Here is a 14,580-nt window from a genome sequence, read left to right on the forward strand (position 1 = left end):
TACATAATATTTACTAAATTATAAAAGTTAGTACTTGCTACTCACTTTACTGAGTAAACAATTAGCATGTTACCTGAGGATACATGTCTCACAAACCTTAATTTACAATATTTTTATCTGAGTAAAGAACTATTTGAAAGACATTTTTAATATTTTAATTTTAGTGTATTCATTATGATTTCCTCTGTAGTGAGTTTTACATTTATGTAAGTCTTAAGATAATAAGAATGTTAGAAAAGCATTCATTAATTAATTGATTTTGCAAGACAATAGAGCTTATGAAACACTTTATAAATTTAATATTATTTTAATTACACTGTATATTTTATATCATTTGGTAATTTTCAACAAATATGATAAAACCAATATTCATATAACACCTATTTAAGCACTTTTTAAAAAGTTATTGGTTATCAGCAAGAGAAAAATGATGTTTGCTTTTAAAGTCTTTAAAGTTTTAAACTTCCATAAGTCATAATCATATTTGATTCAAATCTTCAACAATGAAATCCTGAAAGCTGAAACCCCAAATCCACAATTCCTAAAAACTTGTGTTTAAACCTGCACTATTTGTCTCCATTGGCATTCCTTCCAGGCAATAAAATTCCAAGAAATTTAAATTAAAACTACATTTGCCTGAAGAAGCATGCAAAGTTTTTGACTGGTTAAAAAATCATTTTGTAAGTGGTATTATAAAAAGACAATTACATAACAGTGTTGCCATTTGATCATCAGTATGTTCTCCCAAAATCTGTTTCCTGTATTTGACTGCACAGATAATGGATTTCCACATATCCAAAAAACACAGAAGTGTGGCACAGAAGGTGGACAAATTTAATAGTTAATATCCATGTAGGTGTATATCAAATAACAGAATTTCAACAAGAGCTGAGCTATGTAGAAAATGAATCTGAATGCATTCCCTGAGTAGAGCCAGGCCCTAAAAAAAGAAATCAACTATTCATTTTAGTGCAAAACTTTAAAATATAATACTTCTGAATGTCAGATAGTTCTTATAGACTACTTTTGTGCAATTGCACATAATCTATAACTATTGTACACTTTTTCATGCATCAAAATTTCTTTATAATTTTTTATTTTAGTATTTCCCTCATATTTTTAAATTTTCAGCATTATTTTTTACAATTTGTTATGCAATATACATTTTTTATTCTGTTTCCATTATGAAGGCATAACTTGTTTAAATACTCTTAGAGAATTCTAATGGATTTTAATGCTTTTTTTTCCAAATCTGACTCCATGAAAGTGTGTTGTTACAGCATTACACTCATTTGTAAAGTTTTACATGTATGTAAAAATGGTGAAACTTCCTCAGTACAAGAAGAGACACCTATTTTGTACATTTGCATTTGGAAAAGGAAATTACTCAGGATCTCAGTTTTTTGAGTACCTGCCTATGTGACTTAGATTGTCTTTCATAGTATTTCAGATTAATGCATCTATAAAGCTAGGTGCACTACATTACCAAATATAGTTACTCTGTATGCATGCATTTAGCTTTTTAACCAATTTGTTCATCTGCTCATTACTATTATTATACCTGTTTGACCATTGTTAGGACATGAGTGGATAGATTGGAAAAAAATATGTATGTTATTATTACTTATTTTTGTGTAAAATTAATTATCAAGTGTTCTTTCATGTTTACATTTCTTAAATCCTCTTTTTAAATTTTAAATAAGTATATATTAATGAGTATATTATTATTATTTTCTAGACATATTTTAAATATATTCATCTTTCAAGATTTTAGATTCTGCCCTTTGGGTTTTGTAACATCCTGGATTGCAACATCTGCAATTGATTTTTTAAGGGGATTATGGTCCAAACAAACATATAGCAACCACTTAATTTTATATAATATACTTTTGTCAAAATTACAGTACATAAATTAAAATGCATTAAGAACATATTTAAGTAATCTAGAATTGCACAAGAAAAGAAAATAGTGGAACAAGAAACAAAAGGAAAAATTAGAAAACACAAAATAGAATTCAGTATCTAAATCTGAACATATCAATAATCACATCAAATATGTGCATTAAATTTAGAAATTGTCAAAATAAACTTTCAAAAATGTTTTAAATACAGTGAAAATTACCAGTTTATGTTATAAGCATATTAGAAATATGCCACAATGAAACACATTGCTCTGTGTTCTTAATATACACCAATAAACAATGAACCAACTGTGTTCTAGTAGCTTGAATAAAGGCTACCAAAACATATCAAGTTTTAATTCCTGACAATAAATGCTACTTTACAAGAAAAAAAGGGTCTTCATGGATGTGATTAAGGATCTTGGGCAGGGGATACAGTTCAGTAGTTGAGCACTTACCTACTGTGCGTGAGGCCTTGAATTTGATTCCCAGCACTATAACAATAAATAAATAAGGATTTTGTCCTGGGGAGATTATCCTAGATTTCCAGTTTGGCTTTTAACTAAATTGTGTGTCCTTATAAGAGAGAATCAGATAAATTTTTCATCATACACATGGAAGATTGAAGGCATTCTGGATATAGATATTAGGGTGATGTAGCAACTGATAAAGGAACATAGGAAGCCACTAGAAAGTGAAAGAGAAACTCCCTTGATCCTCTTCAAGGAGTTTCACACTATCAACCCTTTAATATCTGCCCAGTGATACTGATGTGATTCTTCTAGCCACCCCAATTATATCCACAGAAACCAAGAAGCACCTCATTTTCTTTTAATAAAAATACTGCCTCCTACAGCCCTTTGTTTCACTCTGCTCCCCAGTGAAACCCTTATTGTGGCTCTGTTCAGTGTGTGGTTTCCTCCTTCCCCAGATTATAAGTGAATATGGCTAGAAAACTAATATTTAACTCATCTTTCTCCCCCCAAGTATATCCATGAAAAAAAAAATAAAGAAGAAAGAAAGGAAGAAAAGAAGAAAGGACAGCTATTTCTACATATTCTAAGGCTACAATGAATGGTCTCATCAAGTATCTGTCTCCTTTGTAGTTGGAAGACATTACTGAACACATTTCACTTTTCAGATTATCCAACGCTGCATTCTTGAAAAAAGAATTCAATAGAACTTTTATTTCCTTGATAGTTTCCAGATAGCCTGTTAAATTCAGAGGGACAATGGATCTCTCAAATGATTTTTTTTTAAGTTGCAAAGTTATAAATTGTTCCATTACTTGGGGTCATTATTTTCACAGGAACTGACTAATCTAAATCTAAGTCCCTTTAGAACATATACTCCTAAACCAATGCTATGAAGATCCTTCAATTGCCTTTATAATGTGAAAAACATTGCAAAAGGTGTTTTTGATAACTACCTCACCACATGTCATTTCCCTCTTGGTGAAATACTTATTTTACTTCTTAAGGAATCATTTGTTCTCTCTAATACATACTCTGAGCCACACATTCTCAATTTTTTTTTAATGTGCATTGGAATCCTTTACTAAGTGTGTTAAATTCAATCTCCCTTCTACAATGGCAAATAATTCTGATTTAGCAAATCTGAGATGAAGAATGAAGATTTGCATTTCTGACAATTCCCTTTTGTTTCTGATAATGCTCATTGACCACATTTTGAGAACCACTGAAATAAACACAATCAGAAAAAGAAGAAAGTAAATTGTTCTCTTAAGCTTATAAAGTTCTGGATATGTTTGAAATGTCTACTTTAATATTCAATAATTTTCATTTTTAGGAAAGAACACTTTTGAGAAGTGAAGCTATATGCATGTAATAGGATGCAAAGTAGGATTTATCAATAATTAAATCAATTAAAAGACATCAAAAATTAAGGAAATAATCTAAGCAGTATAACCAGAATATCCTCCCTTAGGAGAATGATGATAATATTTTATATAGTTATTTACTGTGTTTCACAAAAAAAAACAATGATATTGTTTGGCCTATTTGATTTTTAAATATTCCCTATCCAGAAAGAAAATCCACATTGAATGAAATAAGTCAATCAGTTCATTTGTGATTCAAAATATAATTACACATATGCTTGATACTATCAAACATTGTCTGAAAATGGAGCTACATTGTGTAATATAATGATCAATAGGATAGAATTTGTATCAGTTTTATGAACAGCTAATTACGAATTTGCAGAGAATTTTTTTCTTTCAAAACAGGCAGTTCCAGGCCTTCTTTGAGTATCAATATTCTAATTATTTTTCTGTACATATAATATTTTAGAGACATATTTAATAGGCATAAATTAGGTGAAAGTTACTTGGGACTTCATGAACCTCTTATATGATCCTTAAAAGTTCGTGTCCCTATGAAAAAAATAGGAAACTGGACCTAAAAAAAATAGTAAGGGACATTTCTGAAGTCTTAAAGTTAGTAATTGGAATACTAAGGATTTAGATCTAGGAAAATATTGGACCAGAGTTCTGTCCAATTTAATCAAATTTGTTGATGCTGATTAGACCATATACTTTCTGCTTCTGTTAGTCAATCTAGGTAAGGAACAATGATGATAGATGATTGAAAAAAATGGGCAGAGAAATACCAAGTTCATTGTGTTTTGGTAAAATAAATTCTACCATGTTCCCAAGGACTGAAATCAGCTTCACAACTTTGATAAGTCTCTCTCCTAATCCTGAATAGTTCTCCCAGTTACCTCTTCTACATCCCACTGTTTCTTATTCCATGAATCTCGGTGCAAAACATCACCAATGTCTCCCCTCATCAAAGTTCCCTCTTGTTGAATAATACACAATCACCTAGCTTGAGGTTACTACTTTTTTCACACTCTCTCTGACAATGACTTTTATTGTTTTTTTTTTAAATAAATCAATCCATATCCTTGTGTGATAACTGTTATCTCTACTATCACTATTCATAATATTTAGAGAGCTTTTATCTGTGACATCAAGTAAGTGATAAATAATAGACATATATAATTTCATTTAATTTATACAACAATCTTCTGAGTTAGGTACTAGGAGTTTTCTTTGTAGATGACATAATTGAGACACATAAGACTAAATTGTGCCAAGTTGCACAGTTAATATTTTGATGATGGTTATGAGGATAACAATATTAATTAGTTCTGTGATTTATTAAGCACTTTACATGTTTCCAAAACTATCATAGGATTTATGTATTTTTTCAATCATCATTTCAGGTAGAAATTGTTTTTTTCAGCTTCGTTTCTTTTGTTTGTTTTATTTATTTTTTATCATTAGTCTGTGAAAGGTCAAATAAATAATTCAATGTGACAAGGCAAGTATTTATGTTTATGTAGTCCAGTTCTAAATTACTGAGGTTTCTGAGCATCCTCTCAAAGCCAAAATAATGATTAATAGACATGTGAGTGATGGCACAACATGTCAGAGTCCAGATAATGGGAAAAGATCAAGGTGTTTATTGATGAACACCTATATACCACTGGTTAAGACATAAAAGTGGTTATCTCACAGAACCTAGACCTTTGGAACATATCACCTTTTTTTTTTTCACCTTGCCCTATAATGCACCATAATCAGAGCCATCATAATTACCAAAAGTACTGTGAAAACAGTGATTTCTCAATAACATAAACATTTTTGGGAGAAGATACTAACATTCAGAAGAATCAATCCTAGGAGCAGATTTTGAGAGAAGACTGACTCTATGTAAGAAAATATTCTTTCTATAAGTCAGAATCCATTCAGTGCAATGAACTTCCTTTGCCAAAATCAACCAATTTGAGACTTTTATTACAAATATCTTGTTTTATAAAGGAACATACTTATTTGAAGAATAGAAATATTTCCATGAGTTCATATTAATATATAAATAACTAGTTGAACAAAATTAAATACAGCAGAATACTCTTGTGGAGAACAATCTCAATATTTTATGTGAAGTAAGTTCAGCTTAACTCAAATCCTTAAATGTTAATGTATATGTGACCTCTTTTCAGAATATACAGTACAGAAAAGGGAAAAGGGATGAATTTACAAGTAGACAAACCTGAAAGACAATACTTCAGTCAGATGACCGAGTTCTCATAGATAGTAGTAAGTCATACTGCTAATATGATGGGATAAGAATTGTGATTGAGTGATATGATCTTTCATATGTCTCTTCTCAGAACTCATAAATTAAGTTGAACTCTAATAATAACCCCACACATATCCCATTTGTGTAACATTCTAGAAAACATTCAAGCAGGAATACCTTAAATCTACCAAGGTAATAAACAATATGAAAAGTCTGAGAAACTATCACAGCAAAAAGCAGCCTGTGATAATGAAAGAGACATGATGACTAAGTGTAATGGAGTATTCCTAATTAAATACTATAAGTAGACAGCACTCTAGGTAAAAACTAAAGAAATATAAATGAAACATGTAATATAATACTGGTACATTAAATTTATTAATTGAGACAGCATAACACTTTTATATAAGGTATTAATAATAAGGAAACCTATATGTGGGGAATATGGAAACTTTAGTGATTTCACAGTTTTTCTGTAAAGCTAATGTTACTCTGTAATTTTAAAGTTTATTAACAAAAATGTAGGAGGATGTTACTGGCAACCTGTTTATTCAGTAAAATTTTGAAATAACCATATAGTACATTTACAGTTAAGTTAACAACTTGTTACCATTCCCAAACGTGAACATATTGATGCAGAGAAGAAGACAGACATAAAACATTAAATGCTGATGTTATATAGTACAAAATACCATTTAAGTAAGTCCAAAAAATTAAAATCTCATCTTTGATTTCAGAAATCTTCTTGGATGAGGATAGTACCTTTAATTTGGCAATTATGACATTATATATAAACTGTCAATGTTAAACTTTATATAAATTGACTCATGCAGGATGAATTATTTTGTTTCTTTGTTATGGATTACATCGGAAATATCCCAAAAAGTCTCATGTGTTGAGAACATGGTCCATATGCAGTAAAGTTCAGAGTAGGGACTCTTGGGAAGTGATCAGATCATAGAGCTCTAACCACATCAATAAGCTTCTATTGATGGGTTGGTAGCTGACAGCATTAGATAGGTAGTGAAAACTGTAGGACTTGGAGTCTAGTTAAGGGAAGTAGTCACTGGATGCATGCCCTAGAAAAGTATTTCTTGTCCTGGACTCACTCTCTCTCTCTCTCTCTCTCTCTCTCTCTCTCTCTCTCATCTCTCTCTCTTTCCTTTCATTAGATAAGCAGATTTGTTCTGCCAGCATGCTCTTCTACCAGAATGATCTGCTTCACAGTAGGCACAAAAATAACAGAGCCAGTTGACCATGGACTGAAACCTCTAAAACTGAGCCAAAATGAATCTTTCATCTTTCAAGTTGGTTTTCTTGGGTATTTTGTCACAATGATGAGAAGCTAACAAGCAGCCTTTATTCCTTAGTATTATATTTTAGAGATTTATGATTTTCCCTATACTACAATACTATGAAATATTTTGTTGTGTGAAATCTATGGAATTTATTCAAACTTTTATATAAAAGTCTTTGCTTTCCGAAGTTATAGCTAATGTCTTAGTCCATGTGGGCTGCTATAGCAGAATAGCATAGATTAGTTTAATTATCAAAAATAGAAATTAACTTCTCACAGTTCTATTGGTTAGGAAGTCCAAAATCAAGACACTGGAAGATTTGGTATAAAGAGCCATCTTTTTACTGTCTTCACAGAGCAGATGGGTTAAAGGAGTTCTCTATAAAGTCTTTTGTAAGATCACCATTACTATTCATTATGACTTTATTTGCATGACTTAATCACATTGAAAACATCAGAGTTTTAATACAATTATCTTATGTATTAGGTGTGTATATATACATATATATATATATATATATATATATATATATATATATATATATATATTGGGGGTGGAGTGGGGAGTCCTCCAGTCTATAGCATCAGTTATAAAAAATGCTGCTTTAAAACTTGTTTTATTTTGTTTTGCACATATATATGTGCAATTCTATATAAATAAAAATATTATTGTATGGGGTATTTGAATGTTCAAAATTAGTTAAAAATGTCAAAGTTTTCCAAAGTCATTGTACCAATTAAAACTCCTACAAACAGTATATATGAATTTTATACAATTTTGAGAAAAAAATTATATAGCACTCTTATAATTTTTTCTTAACTATAAAATTGATTTTTTGTACCACTCTTGGATAATCATTTTGAAGATGAAATGAAAATTAGTAAAATGTATTAAAATTATAATCAAATACCTATAACAAAGTAGTTATTTATTCATTGGATGAGGCATGCATATCACCTTCATACACATTAGGTCAAATCATATCATTTTATATTATTTTCAAATTATATTGACAGACTTGGAATATGGTTAAGTGGTAAAAAGCTTTAATAGCATGTGAAAGGCTCTGGGTGTGATCCCCAGCATTGCAAAGAAAAAAAAAATTACAGTTATCATCCACAATGCCAGAAAAGTTAAAGAGGGTTTGAAATTGTATGCATCAAAATTACATGATTAAAAACTATCTGGAATTTTGTTTTTTTCTCTCCAAGGAAGCATGTTTAGTATCTGGATACTAGCATTTTATTTTTCCATAAAATTAGAACAAAAATCTATATTATTTCTACCTTTCTGCATCAGAGAATTATATGCAAAATTAATTTGATTTTTCTGAAATTTATTCAACGAATATATACTTGGTCAATTACTATGAAACTGGGCATTATTCTCCAAACTGTGGATTGAGCAGTGACAAAACAAAACAAGAACAGGTAATATACCTATCCTCCTGGTGTTTACATAAGGGGAAACTAACTAATTATGAATATATAAATTAGTTTTTGTGAGAATTAGAGTATATCATAGTACATTGTGGCAAATATAAAGCTTTATTTGAATGTAAAATATAGCTAGCAACATCATAATGATTTCATAATTTGTGAGTATGCCTCCCTTTGCTCTATTTGCTTCCTGTGTAGCGATTTTAAAATGAAGAATAATTGGCACAATTTCTCCCCATCTATATATAAAATTTGAATTTATAGACACAACAAAATTAAAAGTAATCAAATAAAAATATTAGATATGATATAAAAGCAAATGAAAAACCAGGAAATAAAGGCATAATAGTCATATATTAAATCAGAAGTTGATTTCCTGATCTAAAAATTTTCACAAATTAATAATCTTACTATACGCCATTTGTTCCTAGTTTTCATTTTTCATTATATTCAAATTTATAAAATTAATATGTGCTTATATTAATATTGATGTGGATAAACAGAAATTAATAATATCTCCACACCATTTTTACTTAGTGCCTTTTTATTTTAACTTAAAGCACATACAAATACACAAATAGAATAATAATATCCAGCTAGAGACATTTTTCAATGTAGTAAATTTAAAAAATCTGTTTATTTCTTTTTTATCATTTTCATTGTTTGTCTAATATTTAAGACACAATAGCCTCACTTAAACACGTAGTGTGACTTTCGCATTCTGGACCTGAGCAGCCAAGAAATTAGCATGTCCCGTGCAAGTTGGAAATGCACCTAGTATGTAAACCCATCAAATAGCCAAACCTCTCAGATGAGAGCTGCGTCCAGGTTGCACCAGAAGCTCAGCCACCAGCTGCAGCCCCGCCATCTACAGTTGGCTCACCTGCTTTGGCACCCAGGCAGCCAGGTGTGAAGACACAGATGGTGACCACTGAGGCTGGTTCGGCTGTGGGGTCTGCTGTGGGGCAAAGGCTGGGCCATGCCCTCACTGGGGGCTTCAATGAAGGAAGTTTTGTAGAGCTCTCAAAGCCTAATATCACTTACCAGGAGCCTAATATCACTTACCAGGGAACCCAGCCAGCATAGCAGCAACAGCTTGGTGGCCCTTGCTTTTATGAAATCAAACAATTTTTTGAGTGTTCCCAGAACTCTGGAAATGTTAAGCTTTGTGAAGGTTTCAATGAGGTGCTGAAACAGTGCACAATTACTAACCGATTAGTTTAAACAAGAAGTTCAAATTGAAAAAGTGGAAAATTGGCTTTGATGACTAAGTAACTTTAGCATAAAAAATGTAATTCAAAGTGAAAGTATGAAATATAAAACTGCAATGTGAAACCTCACTTAATAACTTCAATGTTTCTGAGTGGTAGCAAAAGAAAGTGTTGTAACTGTTGGAAATTCAAAGAGTTGGTACAGAATTTAGGGCTGGGCAGAGGTTTGCGTGGCCTCCTTAAGCCAGCTATATTTTTTGGTCAGTCTATTTATTTATTTATATATGTATTTATTTTTATTCTAATTATTTATGCATGACAGCAGAATGCATTTCAATTCATTTTACCCAAATGTAGCACAATTTTTCATTTCTCAAATTGTACATAATGTAGTGTTCCATGATATGTGCTTCATACATGAACCTAGGATAATGATGTTCTTCTCATTCCATCATCTTTCCTGCCCCTGTGCCCTCTCCTCTCCTCTATCTCCCTGTTTGCCCAAAGTTCCTATATTCTCCCCAAACTGACCCCCATAATGGATCAGCACCCCCTTATCAGAAAGAACATTTGGGCTTTGGTTTCTTGGGATTGGCTTACTTCGCTTAGCATGATATTCTCCAACTACATCCATTTATCTGTATCTACCATAATTTTATTCTCTTTTAATACTGAGTAATATTTAATTGTGTATATACACCACAGTTTCTTTATCCATTCGTCTGTTGAAGGGGATCTAGGCTGGTTCCACAGTTTAGCTATTGTGAATTGAGCTGCTATGAACATTGATGTGGCTGCATCAGTAGAGTATGCTGCTTTTAAGTCCTTTGTGTATAGAGTGAGGAGTGGAATAGTTTTCTAAGGAATCTCTATACTGCTTTCCATAGTGGTTTTACCAATTTGCAGTGCCACCAGCAATGTATAAGTATACATTTTTCCCCTCATCCTTGCCAATACGTATATTGTTTGTATTGTTGATACTTGCCATTCTGACTGGAGTGAGATGAAATGTTAGAGTGTTTTTGATTTGCATTTCTCTAATTACTAGAGAAATTGAACATTTTTCATATATTTGTTGATTGATTATATAGCTTCTTCTGAGAAGTGTCTGTTCAGTTCCTTAGCCAATTTATTGGTTAAATTAAATATTTATTTACTTTTTTAAAAAAACATTTATTTATTTATTTCAATACATAGTACACAAATGGAGCACAACTTTTTATTTCTCTGGCTCTACACAAAGTAGTAACACCATTTGTGTCTTCATACATGTACCTAGGGTAATTTCATTTTGTTGCATGTAGATTTTCAATTTTCCTGGCACCATTTGTAGTAAATGATGTAGTAAAGGCTACTTTTTGCCAATGTATATTTTTTGGTGCCTTTGTCTAGTATGAGATAACTGTATTTATGTGGGTTTGTCTCTGTGTCCTCTATTCTGTAACATTAGTCTACCAGTCTATTTTGGTGCCAATACCATGTTACTATAGTTACTATAGCTCTGTAGTATAGTTTAAGGTCTGGTAATATGATGCCTCCTGATTCACTATTCTTGCTATACGTTGCTTTGACTATTCTGGGCCTCTTTTTTTCCAAATGAATTTCATGATTATCTTTTCTGTTTCTGTGAGGAATGTTGTTGGGGTTTTAAATAGAATTACATTAAATCAGTATAATACTTTTGGTATTATATAAGCCAGCTATACTGATGTTCTTTGAGTTTATTAGAATAAAATTATTTTCTCCATAAAAAAACACAAATCAACAAACCAACCAACAAACACACATATAATGAGATTTCAAGGTCTAGACTAACCTTTTCCAAAAGTTAAATCTGGTGGTGTTTAACATTAAAAAATGACAAATTTCAATGTTTTCTCAAGTTTAAAGCTAAAATAATTTATAAGCCATATTTGGTAAAATGTAATCACTGTGTCAAATTCAGTATTCCTATCCCTTAACAGGGGTAAAAACTTCTATTTTAGGTTGGATCAGCAAGTTCATTATGAGAGAGGCAACAAATAATTTATATATATCATGAAACACCCAGAAACAAGTTATTAAATAATAATAGGAACCAAGAAACCAGAGACAGAAGGTTTCAATCATGGGTACAGCATTGTTATATAATTTTTTGTTTGTTTGTTTCAGGGTTGGTTTGTTGTAAAACAAGCAATATCATAGAAAAAATACATCAAGTACAAATTAAGTTAGATTAAGTTTGGGAATTATTACAATCATATTAAGAGATTTATTTTTATTTTTAATTATATGAAAATTTTTTCTTACATTGACAACAATTTTAAATATTTTAGAGGCAAGTATAGAATAATTTGATTTGTTTGGGTAAAATTGTAAAGAAAAATAATAAGATAATCTTACCATAGTCAACAACATCTTAAAAGGATGATGCTGGTCAAATGATTAAATGCCATGTTTCATATGACAGTCTGGTAAAATTGGAAAATTATAAAGTAATAAATTTTTCTCTCAGGTCAAATAAGAACAGACAGTGGAGCCTTGAATTTGTTGTTCTTATCAATTTTCATAGGAGTAAATTGTTACAAGTTATTTTTCAATATCAATTGAGTATATTTATTTATTCAGGAAAGATAAACAATAACACAATGTACATGGTAGTAGCACCAGGTTGAAAGATCTTAAGAAAATATAGGGTTTTTTTTTAACTCCTTTGTAAATACAAGGAACAAGTATAATAAGAAGAAAGACATGTTGTATTGTTTCTCAACTCATTAGCAGTTAATGAGGCAGAAAATAATAGGAGTCCAGAAGGAGATATTGAATAATATCACTGAAAAAGTTCAGAAAATGAAGACAGATAAAGGGTATTATGAGCCAATGCAGTTTTTCAACTTTGGAGTCACAGAGAACATCAGATGGTTTTTCCCAGCGCATCATAGAATATAAAGTCCATGGAGAAAATAGCCTTTAGGGTCTAGTTTACTTAAAAAAATGCTTTATTTCCCTAAAAAATTGTGAACCTTGACAGTGATTTACTACAGAGAAAGGTCAGAATTGTAAAGCAAATTTTAAACAACATCTGTTTCCATATCTGCTTCTCCTTGGGAGTTGGCTTTGCAAGTTACCTTAAGGGTCAAGATGTAGAGAATTTATTCCTGGGCCCTACCAAATACAAGTTGCTAAAGTTTCTGAGAGATTATAAGAAAAATGATAATGACAACAAATCTTAGAGCTTCATTTATTGTTCCTATTTGAATTGGATGCCAAATTTACTATTTTATAAAATATCTTACAGATACTACAATAGCTAAGTGGCATTATGAAATAATGCATTTAATCATTTGGCATGCATCATTCCTATTATTCTATATTAAATTGAGATAAGATTCTCATCATTTTTTCTTGAATACTTTCATAATATATTATTGCATTAGAAACTTCACAATATTTCTTTTTCTGTCTTATGTGAATTTTCATATAGGTAGATAATAACTAAAATAATAAATTTGGGAAAGTAGGCCTTAATAAAAGTAAAAGAAAAAATGTTTGTTTGTTTTTTGTTATTGTTATTTTTGTTTTGTTTTGTTTTGTGTTAAAGTACTTGGAACATTTTTCCAAATAAGCACAGGGGACATTGTCATAAACATACACTTTTTTTTTAGCTTAAGACCATGTTGATAGCTTTTAGAATACTTTAGAAAAACACTATAAGCAACTGACTTGTCATTATCAATCTTTTCTTTGTTGTTTAGTTACACTTTTATTTAATATAAATGAAATAAAATATGCCACTAAAGGATGAAAATATGTTTGATATATGAATTGTGGACAAATCGGACAAACATTAACTCATTCTTCCTTCCTTCTTTTTGTTGCAGTAGGTAGACATTGGATGTGTGATTAAACTAAGGATCTTGAAAAGGGGAGATTATGACTTTTTATATGAGAACACCAAATATTATCATAGGAATATTTATAACAAGGAGACAGGAGTATCACAGAGAATATATTTGTAAGATTTACCCTTCTGAATTTGAAAACAGAGAAATGGGCCATGAGCCAAGGAATGTAGGCAATCTCCTGAACATGTAAAAGACAAAGAAAAATGTTCTTTTCTAGAATCTTCAAAAGGAATACAAGTCTACCAACACCTTTATTTTATTCCAGTGAAAACCATTTTTGAATTTATGTCCTCTAGAATTATGAGATAACAAATTTTGTTATTTAAAGCCTATGGATTTTTTTCAGCTGCAATAGGAAACTAATACACCAATGCTGAGTTCAGTATTCTCTTTAATGTGTTTATATTACACATCAGACACTATGCTAAGATTTAGGGAAATAGTGTTGAGTGATATTGGCCAAATTATATGGTTATACTGTGTGCATGTACAAATATGTAATGACAAATCTCATCATGTACAACTATAAGGTACACATAAAAACATGGGAAGAAGAAAAATGTCATATGTGGTAACATTTTCTGTAATGGCAAAGGAGAGTTATCTGATTCCTGTTTTCCAGTAAAGCAACCACAATTTTAAAATTATTTTTTTTAAAAAAATAATATCAATAATACTATCACATCAAAATGCACAGGAAATTGACCTAACATAATATAGCTTTTGAGCAAATATCTA

At 30.7% G+C, this 14,580-nt stretch overlaps 1 pseudogene; it reads left to right on the forward strand.

The window, feature by feature from the left end:
• Positions 1–9,558: 9,558 nt before the first annotated feature.
• Positions 9,559–10,018, forward strand: LOC143639246 (coiled-coil-helix-coiled-coil-helix domain-containing protein 2 pseudogene; annotated as a pseudogene).
• The last annotated feature ends 4,562 nt before the right edge of the window (positions 10,019–14,580 follow it).

This window comes from Callospermophilus lateralis, chromosome X, assembly GCF_048772815.1.
Source record: "Callospermophilus lateralis isolate mCalLat2 chromosome X, mCalLat2.hap1, whole genome shotgun sequence".
NCBI classification, from domain to species: Eukaryota; Metazoa; Chordata; class Mammalia; order Rodentia; family Sciuridae; genus Callospermophilus; species Callospermophilus lateralis.